We start from the raw sequence: 18,020 nt of genomic DNA on the forward strand, positions 1-18,020 counted from the left end.
CAGTGCTGATCCGAACAGACAGACAGGAGCAAAGAACACGTGAGGATATGGAGAAGATCCTTCCTAAATCGAAACTCCTGATGATTCTAATCTAGAAATGTCTGCTCCAGTACAAAACATAATTACATAGCTGTGGATGTATTAATGGCAGATTGTTTAGCTCTTAATTAAAACCAGGCTATTCTGATCACAAAAATATTTATGTGGGAAAAAATATTTATGTTGTCCTGGTAAAAATTTCTCAGAAAACAGGTTTATAGTATAGCAACATTACATACCAACTGACATACAGGAACATTTCCATTATTCATGAAAATGCTTATCGAATATTGGAAGAAAACACAAGAAAATATCAAAATCTTTGCTTCTGAGTAGTAGGCATAAAAGTATGCATTTTCTTCTTTCTTTCCTTATTTCTGTACTTTCCACAACGTTTCTGTTTTTTACAATGCATTTCAGTGTAAAAAGGATGGATTCCTCACAACTATGGTTCTTGAATTATGCTTCCAAACTTATGGGGTAAAATAATTTAAACCCATAGCTCACGTTAAAATGAACACAGCCGATGCGTGGGCGCAGGCAGATGTAACTCAGGTCAGTGAAGGTTTTGAAGGAGAATTACCGCAGTGGATATTGGCAGGTACCTAAGTGACACTTCGCTTGTCCTGTGACAAAGTGGCATTGCCTACGCGCAGGCTTGTCTCGTTCCCTTACGCCATTTTGTATTTACATACTGTCTTTAGTATAATGAGTTGGATAAATACTATTGTACTGTAGGAAAATGCTTTCCATTTCTTCTTCAGAGACATGTTTCATGGATAGATTTTATCCCTTCTCGTAAAGTGTAGAACCTGGAACCAGCTTGGTATTCTCTCTCGCGGCCTCTATGTGCCCTTCGCTGAGTCGTGGTTTCTCTGTCTCTCAAAATCAATAAACTTCTAAAAAAACTGGGGGAAATTAATAGCGTTTGGGAAACAGAAAACCCTTTGGAGAAAAATTCCTTATACAATCACCCAGTATTTTTCCCCTAGAGACCTAAGATTGTATTAATCATATGTGTTACCTGGGTTTCAGATAATTTACAAAGTACAGCCAAGGAATAATGTTTTATAAATGTTGTGAAACTAATGTACTAAGGCCCAGGCAAAGGAAGTAACATGACAGGGGCTAGCTACAGGTAGAGACAGTATCACCACTCAGAGATCTTTCAGATATTTTCAGCTTTCCTTCTGGCCCTTATTCAGAAGGTAAAATATATAATACCCTAATAAACACCATGTAAAACGTAAGGGCCACCTTGCCAGGGGCAGGGAAAATAGAAATGTCCACAGCCCATGGCTCACTTGATAGACACATGAGATGCTTCCAATTTGTGGCTGCGATGGTGACCTAGCCCGTGAATGGCAGAAATGCAGACATTAACCTAGTCATTCCAGTACTAACTGGCACCAGTGAGTGTCATCAGCTGTTGATGCTGAGAAAGTTCACAGTGTGTCTGTAGATCAGGACATCATGTTGTACACACTACATACATACAATTTTCATTGGTCAGCCATAGCTCGGTAAAGCTGAAAGGCATGAAAAGAGGAAAGAAAGAAAGAGAAAGAAAGGAAAGATGGAAGGAAAGAGAAAGAGGGAAGGAAGGAAGGAAGGAAGGAAGGAAGGAAGGAAGGAAGGAAAAGAAGGGAAAGAAAGAGATGGAAGGAATAAGGAAGGATGGATGGAAGGAGGGAAGGAAGAAGGAAGGAGAGAAGGAATAAGGAAGGAAGGAAGGAAGGAAGAAGGATGGAAGGAATGAAGGAAGGAAGGTGGGAAGGAAGGAAGAAAAAGAAGGAAGGGAGGAGAGAAAAGGGAGGAAGGCAGAAGGAAGGAAGGGAAGAAAGAAAGGGAAAGGAAAAGAAGGGAATAAAGAAAAGAGAAAGAGACGAAAGGAGGAGGCAAGAAGGTAGGGAAGGAAGGACGGAGGGAGGAGGAAAAGTAAGGAAGGGAGGAAGGAAGCGAGCATATGCTTGTAGTGTGTTTCCATTGCGAGCTGTCCAGGGAGTGAAGGAGGAATGCGCCCTGTGCGCCCCGGCCTGTGCCTTCTGTGCGCTGCATTTCCTCCATTAGCGGCCAGCGGCTGTGGACTTGCTCCTCACCGGGTGTAGACAACACAGTGCCCCTTACGTTTGTCCGTCCATGCGTGGTCATCAGCCCCCAGGATGGCTGCTCCGTGGCCCTTCTTCCCCTTGTTGTTAGTGACCTCCCTGGGCTTCCTCACCCCTCCCTCCAGGAGACAGGTGCCCGTCCCGGTAGATCTTACTGTGGCCAACGTCTTGCAGTTTAGCCTAAAAACACATTTCCTGAGGATGGCCTCATCACACGTGGAACTCTTCCTGTGTGATGCCTGTGTCTCCCCGCACCCATTTATCTTATGTATAAATGTATTAAGTTACTTTTATATATTTATGATACATTCATACATCTTAACATGTTAAAATGCTATATAGATTCATAATTATAGTGCAAAAACTATAATATGTATTTATGCCACTTGACGACAGCTATACCTATATGTACATTTGTATGTGTAATTGTACACATCGTATAAGCACAAAAATATACGTAAATGTATAAAGCAGTATGTGTTAACAAATGGGTGAAAAGAGTAAATTAGATTCTCCTGATTTGATGTTATATATATTTCTTCGGATAGTCTTGTAGTCTTTTCACATTCACAGAACTAAGTCCCAAGCTTTGGGTTTTTGTTTTTAAATTTTATTTTTAAGTAATCTCTACATACAACGTGGGGCTCGCATTCATGACCCCGAGATCAAGAGTCTCATGCTCTACTGACTGAGCCATCCAGGTGCCCCTAAATCCCAAGTTTTAACAAGGAGTCATACCATGCAGACGAGGAAATATTTCCACTTACCAGCTGTCCATGACAAAGTTCTTTCTCCTATAAATAGCAAAAATAACATATACACTCCTACCCATCGAGACTGTCCTGGTAAGAGAGTTGATTCCTGTTTACTCTTCAGTAAAGGCCATCAGAAATGTCATAAATGCATCATTGAATATATATTTTTGGTTGAGTGGAAGCAGTAAAAGAAAATTATACATTTAGAAAAGATCTTCTGAAAATAGATGAGATCTTGAATAATACACTAAAATGTGTAATTCTTTAAAAAGGTGCATGGAGTTTCTTCCTTCAAAAAATAATGTCCCCTTGGCACCAGTGAAATGTCATGCTTGGTTAACGTAATGAATCTTAAATACAGTTAATTTGTTAATGATACTTGGAAATATTTCACTCGAAGAAAATCATGATCACTTGGATGTTTTCCCATACAGGAAATCAGTGTAGCCTGCCTAAGTCAAGGTATCACTTAAAAAATTGTAATACATTAGAATCATCTTGGAAGTTAACATCATGCAAAGCTGCATTTCATTGTCACAAAGAAGAAATGAAAGATGGCCACAAGACACGTTCCTTTACAGAATACTTTATTGATGTGGCGACTGGGTGGCTCAGTCAGTTAAGCATCCGACCCTTGATTTCTACTCAGGTGATGATCCCACGGTTCGTGGGATGGAGCCCCACATCGGGCTCTGTGCTGACAGTGCAGAGCCTGCTTGGGATTTTCTCTTCCCTACCCCCCCCCCCCCGCCTCCACCCCCCCCCCCCCGTGTCTCTCACAATAAATAAATAAATGTTAAAAAAATACTTTATTGACTTGTCACCCTCAAATAATAAATGGTTAATGTAGAAGACTTGACAGATGTAGGAACGGATAATGTGAGCAGTCAGTTCACTCCTAACACACACCATAGAGTCTCGCCCTTGCTAACGGTGCACTGAACTTTCTTCCATACTTTTCTATGAACATGTACATGGTCTACTACGATCATAGATAACCAACCCCGTGTGTAGGGTGTCCTGCATTCCATCTGCTTGCCCGTGTCTATCTGTTCATCCCATGTGTTCATCTACCTTTATCCATCTTATGAAGCAAGCTCCTCCCCTTATATTTTTTCTTGTTTGTCAATACTATCCTCACGCACCTACGGACTCATGAAATTTGTTAGTATTTTCTAGAATCTACTAATCAGAACATTCTTTATACTATCTCTCAAGCTTTTTATTTTTATACCGACACAACTTTAGACACTCAGAATGTATCCTATCACATCATAGCCCCTATTGGTTTTGTATTTTCCAATATTTTTCTATTACTCCAAAACAAAATTTATTCTTACCTGGATCCCCAGTACGTTTCCAAACTCAAGTTTCGCTAATTAGTTACACACCTTAGGTGTAGAATTTCTAATAATAGCTATCTTATTAGTGGGGCCCAGCTTTTGGGAGACCATTTCTCCTCTTTATTGTTGGTTAATTGTTGTTTTAGTCCTTGGAAGGACAGGTCTGGCTCTGGGATGGCTGTTGACTCTGGCCCACAAGCGTCTGGACATCAACAAGCTCATCCCTTTATACCAGTTTGATGGAGAACTGGTTATCTGTGCAAAGATGAGGGAAGGGGAGAGTTTGGGAAGCACTGATTTAGGAATAAGTTTTTCTCATTGAGTAATCACCAGGAACAAGTAGCTTGGACAAGATTGGAGGACTTTCCTTTCCTATGCAAGGATTCCACACTGATAGAGCGGATCCGTGGTGTGGGGGCCCAGGCTCCGTCTGCCTTCCCTGGACCTTGACAAATTCTGAGATGCTCACTTACCTTCCTTTATTCTGCCTGGAAGAAATTGGCCAGTGACCCATGCATGGCACACACATCCAGTCAGTGGCCTTCCAGGAGCGTCTTACATACTATTTTGCTCATACCTTCCTGTGCAGACACTACCCACACCTTGCTGAAGGGAAGCTCAACAATACAGGCCTTTTAGCAGCTGCAAATCCAGCCTAAGACATAGACGAATTATCACTTCATTTTGCTTTATTTCCCTTTGTCTCCCTAAAGAAAACAAGTCAAGGGGACTGTTTGTAGGTCTATGACATCTGCCGTCAGCGCGGAATGTAACGCAAGATACTAGACATGAACGTTTCAAAAGTGAATCCACCAAAGATTTAAGATGGTGAATTTGAGAAAACTCTTGGTTTGAGCTCACGATAGTCAGACTGGGACTAGAAAGTGTTTTTATGAGAAAGGATTAGAGCTACTCTTTCTTTTTTTTTAAAAGACAGTAGACCTCTATATGGTCTAGTAAATGGAAGCATTTAAAAAGCAAAGTCAGAGACCCTGTGCGTCTCTCTCCATAATCTCCGCAGCGTTTTGGGAGGCCAGCACCGTGTATCACCATGAACACGAGACTTCCCTAGCTGTAGGTTACTACAGCCCTTCTGAGTCTGTTTGTGTCAAGCGAACTTGGCTTTGATTTTGGCACATATGCCTGAACAGGTAGGGATGCATGTCACTGGGAATCGCGGGGTAGATTGGCATACGCTCAACGCAGACTTCCAAAACCACGCTAGAGTACAGATACAAAATTTGGTAACAGATTGGACGGCCAGAAAATATTCCAGGCCACAGAGGGAGGCCAATGGAACTGTACATCAGGGTTAATATTTCCCTGTGACTTTTTGAAGGAGTAACCGTAGAAATAGAATGAACTATAACCATGTTGCACAGCGGGAAATTCTAATGCTTCCATTCTCTCACAGAAGACTGATCAAAATGACTTATTTTAACTTAATGAGTCGAAGATTATAGAGTTCCTGGAAAATATTAAAGCCTCGCCTTGCGCTAAACCTTTAAAGTCCCATTATGTTTGCATGTTTCACTGGTAAAAGTTTTCAAATTAAGCCCATTCAATATCCTCTACTACTGAATCCCCTTCTGTAAAGTAACATTTATAAGATATCATAGGCAGTAAGTATTCACACCTCGGGTAGAAGGTCAAGGATCCCTTTGGAAAGAAATCTCCAGATTATCTCTCTACCAGAAAATACATTTGAGCATACATACATTTTCTATATAATTTGAAGGGGCTTACTGACAAATCCACATGTAACCATCTTTTCATAAAATCAGGCAGAACTGGGTTTAAAGTCTAGAGCTCACTTTCTAAGTTCCTCCATTGTTCATAGACAACAGGGTGCAGCCATGAACCCTCCGAGAATTATAAAGAAGACTCCATGAAATTTAAAAACCATTACATACAATGATTTAGGCATTCTTTTAAAACCTCTTCTTCTTTCCCTCTCTGATTGTTTTCATTGCAAGAGCTTGATCCTTCCTTCAGATTCATGGCTCTCTCTGTCTCTCAAACTGTGCCCTAATTTCATTAGCCAATCGTGCTTGATGATGAGGGATGAATATTTATTTCGGCTTTGTCATGTGCCTTCTCTGCCAACGCAGATTCCGCACATCCAGGGGACCAGGCATCAAGTCATTGTGAATCAGCCACAGGTACAAAAGATGTAAGAAATAGATGCTAGGGGCGCCTGGGTGGCTCAGTGGGTTAAGCGTCCGACTTCAGCTCCCGTGGTGATCTTGCGGCTCATGAATTCTAGCCCTGAGTCGGGCTCTGTGCTGACAGCTCAGAGCCTGGAGCCTGCTTCAGATTCTGGGTCTCCCTCTCTCTCTGCCCCTCCCTTGCTTGTACTATGTCTCTCTCTGTGTCTCTCTCCCTCAAAAATGAATAAGCACTAAAAAATTTTGAAAAAAAAGAAATGGATGTGAGATAATTATCACAAAGGAGTTCAGAGATTGAAATGAAACAGCTAGAGATTAATTACCTGACAATATGTTAGCTCTAACCCTCAAAACGTGCAGTAACTGAATATAAACAAAGATTATGTTTTTTTTAGGCGAGTCTTTTGGATTTTTTTTTCCAGTTTGGAAAACTTATTTGAACAAAATGACTTTCACTGAGGGGATGTCTAAATGACATTGCCAATATCACCACAAAATTATACAATTAAATTTGCTTTGCAGACAAGTTCATGCAATTTACCTGCACATAATCTCTGCTTCATAAATTATATGTCTCTCTTCTCTCTTTTGAGGTTCATTGCAAAATAACGAAACATAAAATATAATTTTAGGCTAGTCAACATAGTTTATAAGCTCTTGAATTATGGTATATTTTGTATATTCTGCCTTTTCTAAAATGAAGGTATCCATAAAATGGAATAAGGGAGTTTGTATAGCAGACCATCAACTTAAATTAGAAAAATAGATTCTGGGCATACAAATATATATGTTCATTAGCATTAAGTGTAGAAAATACATTTCTTATAATTCCTCCATTTTATAGCTACGAAATTGAAATCCAGAAAAAACAAATGGCTTGTTAAGGATGAAACAGCTAGTTAATCTCAAGGCCAGACATGACTCTGAAATGGTTGCCCACATGTATTCATTTTCCAGGATCTATGTATTTAAATTTTTAAATGCTGTATATGTGAATTCAGTGTTTGCTATATAGGACTGTAGAAAGATTATATAGGACTGCATTCAATCATAGATGCAATCTATCAAACCTCTAAAATTTGTTTTCAAAATTTAGGTAATTACTGAAAAATTTTAAATTCCTACTACAAATCAATATTATAATTTATATTACATGGGTGTGTTTTAGTGTGACTGTACTAAAATAACCTTAATGATTATATTCACAGAGTAGGCTATGCACAGGGATCATGTTAATCAGTAGAAAATCATGAGAATAGTTCTAGAATGCAGGTACTTTTTTAAAAAATCGGTAACTCATTAAAAAATCGGAAAACACTGCACATATGTTTTTAAGGAGCAAATGCTCAAACATTTGTACCATATTAAACATACATATTTACCTTATCAACACACTTGTATTTCAAGTTACAGTATGAAGGGCCACTGGGATCCAGTGATATCTTACCAACACTTATATACACTTAATTATATACACAGCAATATACACAGCAATTATATACACTTACCTACAAAATGAGCTAGGGTTTTATGGAAACTGCAGACAATATTTACCTCCCAAATGAAAAGACACGCAATCATTAGATTGGAAATCAAAGATCTTCAGGCAACGGAGCTGAACCCTAACACGGAAGAGTATTTTCATGATGGGTGATAAAGAGGCATATTGCTTGTAAAGGGAGGTCATGATCAGAGATGCAGTGAAAAAAATAGGAAATTTCACTAAAACCTGTGCCCCAGCAAAGGTGGACCGTCTTTACACATTTGTTAATATATTTTGAGGAATTATAAAGATACCTTATTATACGTATCTGAGATACTGTATGTATATACATGCCTTAGAGTAATTAACATATAAGTAATTGTATATGACCTATATTTAATTATATACTTTATAAATTTTATGTAGTTTATTATATACAATTTAATTTGTTTATGGTGGAGCATAGTAATACTCTTCCAAGAAGGTAATAATCCAAAACACGAGGCCACACAAAAAGTCACTGCATCCAAAACCAGATGTGAACTTATTTGGACATTCTTTCCAGATACAAGTTATAGAATCATACCACATGGGCTTTTTAGGTTATACCATAATAATGGCCCATAAAAGCTATTCAAGGAAGGCTTTGGGGTTCATAGGGATGCATTAAAGTAATGGGCAAGTAATGGATATTTTTATTATAACTAGATTCTTTTTTTCTTTAATTGGTTTAAAATAAATTCCATTAAGAGAATTCCTGAGACAAATAATTATACTGGCAATTTTATTATTTTTTTTAACTTAGGCAAATGGACCATTTTATCATTTCAGCCAAATGTAGTAACGTAGCTATTTAGTTTTATTATTTTTATTGAAAAATAACTGACATGCAATTTTGTATTAGTTTCAGGCATACAACACGGTGGCTCAATATTTCTTTTTAAACTTTTTTTAACGTTTATTTTTGAGAGACAGAGAGCAGGCAGGGGAGGGTCAGAGACAGGGAGACACAGAATGCGAAGCAGACTCCAGGCTCTGAGCTGTCAGCCCAGAGCCTGACGCGGGGCTGGAACCCATGAGCCGTAAGATCACGACCTGAGCTGAAGTCAGACGCTTAACGGACTGAGCCACCCAGGCACCCTAGTGGCTTGATATTTATACAGAGTACAAATGGTCACCAGGATAAGTATAGTTAGTATGTGTCACAATACAGAGTTGTTACAATCTTACTGACTGGATTCCCCATGCTGGTCATTACATCCCTGTGTCTTTATTTTGAGTGTACCTCTTAATTCCCTTTACCAACTTCACCCATACCCTCAACTGTCTCTCTTTTCTTTTTCCTCTCCCTTCTGACAACCACCACTTTATCTTCTGTATCTGTGAGTCTGTTTCTGTTTTGTTTTGTTTTTTAGATTCTACATATAAGTGAAGCCTGAATAATATTCTATTTCATATATATATAGTAATATTAGTATACATAATAGAATATAATATACATATAGTAATATTAGTATACCTAGTATAATATAATATATATTATTTCTGTTATAATGTGTTATGCATTACATATTATATAATTACATGTATATATTATATACATGTATAATAATATTCTGTTTCATATATTCGTGTTAATACATATGTATATGCCTAACTTCTTTACCAGAAAGACAAGAGTAAGGAGCATTGGTGAGGCTGTGGAGAAAGGGGAACCCCCGTGCACCGTTGGTGGGAAAGCAAACTGGTGCCGCCACTGTGGACATCTGTAAGGAGGTTCCTTGAAAAATTAAAACCAGAAATCCCATGGCCTCCAGCCAGTCCACTTTTAGTTATTTGTGTGAAGGAAACGAAAACACTAATTCAAAATATGGACATTTTAAAAGTGCTGATTGCAACTCGTGTTTTTTGTCACGGGTGACGGGAACTGCAGATGTGAAGTTATGTTCTTGGAGACACATTTTATTTATATATTGAGGAGCGAGGAGGATTCATTATATTCAGGGAGAGTTCATTCTCTCTCTCTAGCTGATTTTCTTCAGGCTGCCCACTAGTCTCCTCTTGCCTTTGGACTTTAACTTGGACAGGAAATATGCCATCGGATCTCCTGGTTGTCCAGCTTGCCAGCCACAGATCTTGAGACTTCTCAGCCTCTGTAATCAAATGAGTCAATTCCTCATAATAGAAATAGATACATAGATACATAGATAGATAATATATAGTAGATAATACATAGATGTTTGATAGATATCTCTATACTTACCTGTTTATATCTATCCATCTATCATATCTTTCTACTATCTATCTATCCATCCATCCATCCATCCATCCATCCATCATATCTGTCTATCCATCCACCTTCCTTCCTTTTTTCTTTCTTTCTTTCTTTCTTTCTTTCTTTCTTTCTTTCTTTTTCTCTTTCTTTCTTTCTTTCTTTCTTTCTTTCTTTCCTACCTACCTACCTACCTACCTACCTGGTCTCCCATTGGTTCTCTTTCTTCAGAGAACTCTGACCAATATGAATAATACAGAGAAAACTTTAGGATCAAGATTTCCTAAACTGAAAAATGAAATAGTCATATATAATCCATCATTAGTATTTTGGAAGTCCGTGGAGTCCACTGTGGTGACACAAGAATTGTGGCAAGTCTTCTGATGATTAGTGGGCAGGGTCCACCTATGCTACCCGTTTTGATAAGACAGAGGAGAGGTCTATATGAATAATTGTTCCCTTTCATCTCACTAAATCAGATATCCTTCCAGACACACATGTAAATGAGAAGACCTGTTGATAACTATCCAGTCTGGAAACTAAGCCCATTGTGCTTGTGGATACTATCTTGTGCATGGTTCTAATACACACTCAGTTCTCAAGGAAGACATTTTAACCCTATACATTTATGGAAAATGGTACTTTGTTTAAAGCTCTTTACTAGGGAAACATTTCTCTCAAGACCAGTAATAGCAACTTCTACCTAGGTTAGAAGTAAATTTTATTTGAAGTAACCATTCTGTCTACACCACTAAAACGCTAGGGGAGTGAACACTGAGTTTCTTAAAAATCATTCAGAAATAATTTGAATCCTGGTGCATAGTGAAAACATTTCCTGCACTTTAACCAAATACCATACTTGGTAGGTAGGTGATCGTTTGCTGTGATTCTCTGTTGCCCATTTCATTTTTCCTTAGCATGAGAAGACATGCAGACAGATATTTCCTCCACCGAAAAATAGAATTCAGGAAAAGAAAGGTGCTTGATGATCATGGGATTATTTTCTTCATTTTGGTTTTATTGCTTTTTTTAAATTTTATTTTTATTTTTTTAAAATTTACATCCAAATGCGTTAGCTTTTCAATGTGCTCTGTTCCCTTCAAACACTAAATGTTCCCATTCTCCATTATTTGAATTAAGTTTTTCCAGTTTGGGAATTTAAACAGCATACACGCTTTGTGACTGTTGATGATTTTGTATGGGGTGCCATTGTACAGAAAATGAGAATAAGTAATTTAGGACACCCAAACCTCCCTAGTACATTCCTCCCTTAAAACTTCACTGAGGCCCAAGTAGGAGCAGAATCAGATGAGTTTGGAACATGTGGCAGGAGCTTGACCCAAGCGATGTATATACTATATTCTTCCATGCAATTTCAGGAAGGCTGTTATCTGAAAAGGTAGCCTTCACGCAACCTGTGATTTATGAATTGCTGCAAATGGAATATCCTTTGAAGAAGATTTTCCGACCAGACATGGATAGGGTCAAACCAATTCCAGATCCCTAATCTCCGTATGTACCCATCTTGAGTAAATTGCTAGCAATGCCACTGGAAGCAGAATTGCCTTAAAATAGTTGCCAAGTCTTCCAGTGAAAGGTGACCAGGTGAAAAGGCTATCAGGGAGATATGGCCAAGGAAAGTGCTGCCTGGGAAGATGAAGACAAGATACAGAATTGAGGTCCCCCAGGCACACTGGCCTCCTAGTCTCTGCATTCCCGTGACTCATGTCTAGTCCACAAAGCACAAGCACACCGAGATCACTTCCACACAAACGGACAAAGAGCGATGGTTCTAGACCCTGGAACAGGTGCAGTGGCTTTCTGCATTGGCTCGGCATCCAATTCCTGAGCAAGCCCCCTCCTCTGAAAGGCCTTAGGGAACTCTCATGTCCAACAGGACACGACAGAAGTTGTCACAGACGCCAGTGGGTCAGCATGTCCCTTCTCCTGTGCACATGAGGACGTCTGGGAGGGACACAGGGGGCTTTAGAGAAACCACGAACCAGCACATCTGGATAAAGTGATGCCGGAAGAACGCGGGGGAATGGACCACTCAGTCCCGATAGGAAGAAAACATCTGATGCCCAAGTAAGGAAGTCCAGGGGCTGGGGTCGTGCACAGAGAAAATATTTTCTACCCTATTGTGTTGTTTGATCTACTAACATCCTGGCTACGTTATTTCAGATTTAAAAATTCTGATAAGAGCGCTAGCATTTAGAACATTTGCAAATCGGGGCGCCTCTGGGTGGTTCAGTGGGTTGAACGTCCGACTCTTGGTTTCGGCTCGGGTCATGATCTCATGGTTAGTGAGTTCCAGCCCCACATCGGGCTCTGTGCTGACAGTGTGGAGCCTGCTTGGGATTCTCTCTCTCTCCCCCTCTCTGTGACCCTTCCCTGCTCAACGTGCTTTGTCTCTGAAAATAAATAAATAGACTTAAAAAATAAAAATACTTGGAAATCTCAAAATTATTTTCTTCAACATGAATTTTAATAACTGTGTCTTTTACCTTGGATAAACATTTTTCCATATTGGAAATGATCAGTGAAACATTCAGTATTTCCAAGCCTAGATATTGGTATTTTTTTCCCCTTATTTAGTGATTCAGGGAACAGTGCTATCCATAACATACAGATGATTTAGTATGCAACCCATCCAACATCTACTAGCAGTTAGTTATTAAATGCTAACTGGGTGTCTCAGTTGGTTGAGCATCTGACTTCGGCTCAGGTCATGATCTCACCGTTTGTGGGTTTGAGCCCCACATCGGGCTGTGTGCTGACAGCTCAGAGCCTGGAGCCTGCTTCACATTCTGTGTCTCCCTCTCTGTATCCCTCCTCCACTCACACTCTCTGTCTCTCACTCAACATAAATAAACTTAAAAATATATGCATATATATATTTAAATACTAACTCAATGAAGCACAATGTGCTATAAACCCAGTGAATTCAGTATCAAATAAAACCATCGCAGACCTGGGAGCCTAGATATCAAAAGAGAAGTCCAGAATTTGTAAATGTATCATATTGACGTGACCAGTCCCCATCAAGTGTGAAAAGTCTACGTGATCTTTGTCTAGGCAAGCTTGCCTTCAGGACAGAGTTCAATTTGGGACAGTCATAATACACACGATACGTAAATATTATTCTATTTTTTAAGTCTATTTATTTTCAAGGTATCGTTTATCAGAACCTTATTCCTTTATGGGGCAAAATGATTTTGATACAAACATATAGATTTGCCACTTGGGGTATGCAAGAATTCGAAATGGCTATTTTTTTAATGTTTATTTTTATTTTATTTTTGAGAGAGAGAGAGAGAGAGAGAGAGCACAAGTGAGGGTGGGCAGAGAGAGAGGGAGACATAAAATCCAAAGCAGGCTTGGAGCTGTGAGCAGAGTCCGAATCGGGGCTCGAACCCACAAACGGTGGCATCATAACCTGAGCTGAAACCAAGAGCTGGACGCTTAAGCAACTGAGCCTCCCAGGTGCCCCAAGAATTCAAAACAGGTATTAACAGGAGCCCCCAAAGTGAAGCGGGTTTCGACCCTATGTTGTGAACCTCCAAACGAGAGTCCAGCCCACCCCTCTGCTTCTCATTGATAACCATATTTTATTTCCCTTGTACTTTGTGATCCTGTGTGTGATTCATTCAAGCCTTAAGAAGACTAAGTCTCAATTAATGGAAATGTTCTGTGTGGTCCATTCCAGCTTCCTAGAAAATTTTCTCTTCTTGAGTAACTCAGCACTGTCCCGCGTAGCCGGCTCACCAGATATTACTTTAAGCAGAAAATAGAGAGCCTACATCTCTCGTGGAACCAAGATTTAATTAGCAAGCCCTCCACAGAGAATTGACAGTACGCTTTCCTAACTTAGGGAGACAGTCCATGAATGACCCCCCTAGGAACCTTCCTGTGCCAGGAGGGCGTACTGGGCATGTTTGGGAAATATCTTGGGGCTCCTTTTTAATTAGCTTCTGAAACTCGTCAGTCAGGGTCATGGTCGTTGCCTTTTAGTTACTGCATGAGGAGAACGGGTCCGTTGAAAATGCAGACACACCATGGGTCTCTGGCTACAATGGTTGCCTCACGAAACTCCTCGCCGGACATTTTTGGCTAGTTTTCTCATAGCAAACACATCCCCTCTGTGTGCTCATTATGCATAACTTCACTCTGTGTCTGAATGCTCAACCAATCAATCCAATCGAAACAAGGCATTACTCATGACTCAGTGGGATTTTTAAATATCATACTGGGGGCGCCTGGGTGGCTCCCTCGGTTGAGCCTCTGACTTCAGCTCAGGTCACGATCTCACAGTTTGTGACTTCGAGCCCCACACTGGGCTCACTGCTGTCAGCCTGTCAGTGCAGAGCTTACTTCAGGTCCTCTGTCCCCCTCTCCGTGCTGCACCCTGGCTGGCACGTTCCCAAAAATCAGGAAACACTTTTAAATAAACAAATAAGTAAGTAGGTAGTATTCTCAAACGTAATGTGTTTAATTTGTGGCAGTTTCTTGAAAGTAGAAGTGCATTTATGAATAAATATCTCGTTCTCTTCTTTCAACACATTTGTGGCCATATATTTAATTGCAAGCATGAGTTTAAAGCTCTAAAGATGTCTTAGAAGGGCACCTGGGTGGCTCAGTCAGTTAAGCATCTGACGTTAGCTCAGGTCATGATCTCACAGTTCATGGGTTCGAGCCCCACATCACGCTGTGTGCTGACAGCTCAGAGCCTGGACCTTGCTTCAGATCCTGTGTCTCCACCTCTCTCTGCCCCTCCCCTGCTTGTACTCTGTCTCTCTCTCTCTGTCTCAAAAATTAATAAACATTAAAAAAAAAGATGTCTTAGAGATTGTTTTTACTCAATTATGCTTTCATGATGACTAAACTCAATCCTAACAGGTGCCTAGACGTGTGCCTGCCCAAAGCCTCACGGCCAGTGGTTTCTCATTGCCACTGAGAATTGAAAACACTTGAATTTCCATTGCGAACTTAAATTTTCCACCACTAATATTTGGAGAAATTGGAAAATAAGGGGTTGAGGGTCACATGCCATCCACCTTCTTTGTTGGGGCAGTTGTAATCACATGGGAACAGCGATGAAAATGATGGAGAAGTGATATTTGCACGTCTGTGCTTCACGGTCCAGAATGAATGGGTCTACATACATGCACTGTGCTTCATCATCTTGGTGTTTCAGTGACAATGTGCGGGTGAACTTTCTATGGAGATATTCACACTTAGTCTTAAGGAACCCGTAGGTGGTTTCTCTTCTGAATGAAGCTTTCTTGTGAAACATAACCTGCCTCCACTGAAAGGAAGAAATAAGACATTAGCAGCACTTCTGCTATCTGTCCTGACCCCTCCCAAACATCCATGCTTGTATTCCCTTGCGAAAATAGCACTATCCCCGATGTTTACAGCAGCACGGTCGACAACAGCCAAATTACAGAAGAAGCCCAAATGTCCATCAACTGATGAATGGATAAAGATGTGCTATTTATATACACAATGGAATGGTACTCAGCAAAAAGAATGGAATCATGCCATTTGCAACAATGTGCATGGAACTGGAGGATATTATGCTAAGCAAAATAAGTCAGAGAAAGACAAATAACATGTGATTTCACTTATGTATAATTTAAGAAACAATAGATGAACATAAGGGAAAGGAAGGAAAAATAAGATAAAAACAGAGGGAGACAAACCAAAAGAGACCCTTAAATACAGAGAGCAAAGTGAGGGTTGCTGGAGGGAAGGTGGGTAGGGCGATGGGCTAAATGGGTGATGGGCATCAAGGAGGGCGCTTGTTGGGATGAGCAACGGGCCAGTATAAGTGATGAATCACTCGTTTCTACTCCTGAAGCCAACACTACACCATATGTTAACTAACTTGAGAATAACAGTAAACAATAATAATAATCATAAATAAATAACACTATTGTGAGTTTCATGGCTATTACTTCTCACGGTGATGGACCTTTGGCTCAAATGCAGATTGCAGACTGAAAAATAAACCTGCAGTGGATAGATTTCCTTCCCAGTGTCAGCACTGTGGGGATTTTCTTTTCCCCAAATCCCCAACGTCACTTGGTCTGGTCCAACTGTTTGTCTTTAGCTGCTCCACGGGGTAGGTGGATTGACCTCGATGGTGTTAGAATTCTTATTTTCCCATGCACAGTGAAGTTGACTGCCATTTTGTATGTCTATGGCTTATGCAGATATTCTGTTGTTGAGGTTCTCGAGCAAAAACCTTGTCATTTTTTTTTTAATTTTTTTTTCAACGTTTTTTATTTATTTTTGGGACAGAGAGAGAGCATGAACGGGGGAGGGACAGAGAGAGAGGGAGACACAGAATCGGAAACAGGCTCCAGGCTCCGAGCCATCAGCCCAGAGCCCAACGCGGGGCTCGAACTCACGGACCGCGAGATCGCGACCTGGCTGAAGTCGGACGCTTAACCGACTGCGCCACCCAGGCGCCCCTAAAAACCTTGTCATTTTTGCTATTCGTGTGTCTTTTCCGTTCTCAATTTCAAGGTGGTCCCTTTAAGCCCTTTGTGGTTACACGTGTCACAAATGCCCCACCCCCTCGCATGGCTGCGTTTCACATTCTTCATGGTAATGTTTGGTGAAGCGCAGTTGTGAAAAGTAACGCCCCCAACTTACCAGTGTTTTTCTGATAGTTAGCCCTTGTTGGTCTTCCTTAAAATCTCTTTGCCCTGAGCTCATGCGAATATCATATACTATTACCTTACAGACCAACCCTGTCCAATTCAACTTTCTGGGATGATGTCAGTGTTCTGGTCTCCACTGCCCAGCGCAGTTGTCTCCGGCTACATATGGCTATGAGCAATTAGATGCGGCATCTACGATTAAGAAGCTGAATTTAAGTTTTATTTAATTTTACAATGTTTTTAATGTTTCTCTTTCTTTTTGAGACAAAAGAGAGACAGAGCATGAGTGGGGCAGGGGCAGAGAGAGAGGGAGACACAGAATCCAAAGCGGGCTCCAGGCTCTGAGCTGTCAGCACGGAGCCTGATGCGGGGCTCAGACCCGTGAACTGCGAGATCGTGACCTGAGCTGAAGTCGGACGCTCAACCGACTGAGCCACCCAGGCGCCCCTAACTTTTATTTAATTTTTATTCGTTTACATCTGAATTGGCATCTGTGGCTCATGGGTCTCTTATAGGATAGTGCAGTTATAGATGCCTTATAGTGTTACATTCTGCATTTGCCTCCTTCCCATTGTTGACTAATCACGTATCCGTGTATAATGGGCTCATATCTGCCTTCTCTGTTCTGCCCCATTGGTCTAGATTTTGACCCTAATGTACAGTTGTAATGACCCTTATTTTAACGTATCTTTATATCCTATAAAGCAATGACACTCTCGCACAAAGTTCCTAAAACTCTTGGAATTTCTCAAATGATAGGACTGTCTTCCTAAATTTGTGATGAGTCCCGTTCAGCCATACCTGAGTTTATGCTAAATGTATATTTAACTGATTCGTTTCCCTAACAATTTGATGGATTGTTGGCCATTGGGGATCGCTTTGAGTCTATAGATCAGTTGGTGGAAAATTCAAACCTATACAGTATTGACTATTCGAATCCATAAAGAGGATTAGAAACCTCCGTTCATTTCGCTTGTTATTAATTTGTCTTGTTACTGATTGTTTTGTTTGTTTCGTGATGTCTTCTTCCAGTGTTTTGTTTACATTTGTTGTAGGTAATTATTTTTGTGATGCTGTTGTAAAGGACTTTATTTTTAAATTTTGTTTTCTTCTTTATTGCTGTTACAGAAAAAAAAATCAGTGTTTTTTTTTGTGTGTGTTGATTTTGTACCTAATGCCAT

The sequence above is a fragment of the Prionailurus viverrinus genome, unplaced genomic scaffold (genome assembly GCF_022837055.1).
Source record: "Prionailurus viverrinus isolate Anna unplaced genomic scaffold, UM_Priviv_1.0 scaffold_48, whole genome shotgun sequence".
In the NCBI taxonomy this organism is placed as follows: Eukaryota; Metazoa; Chordata; class Mammalia; order Carnivora; family Felidae; genus Prionailurus; species Prionailurus viverrinus.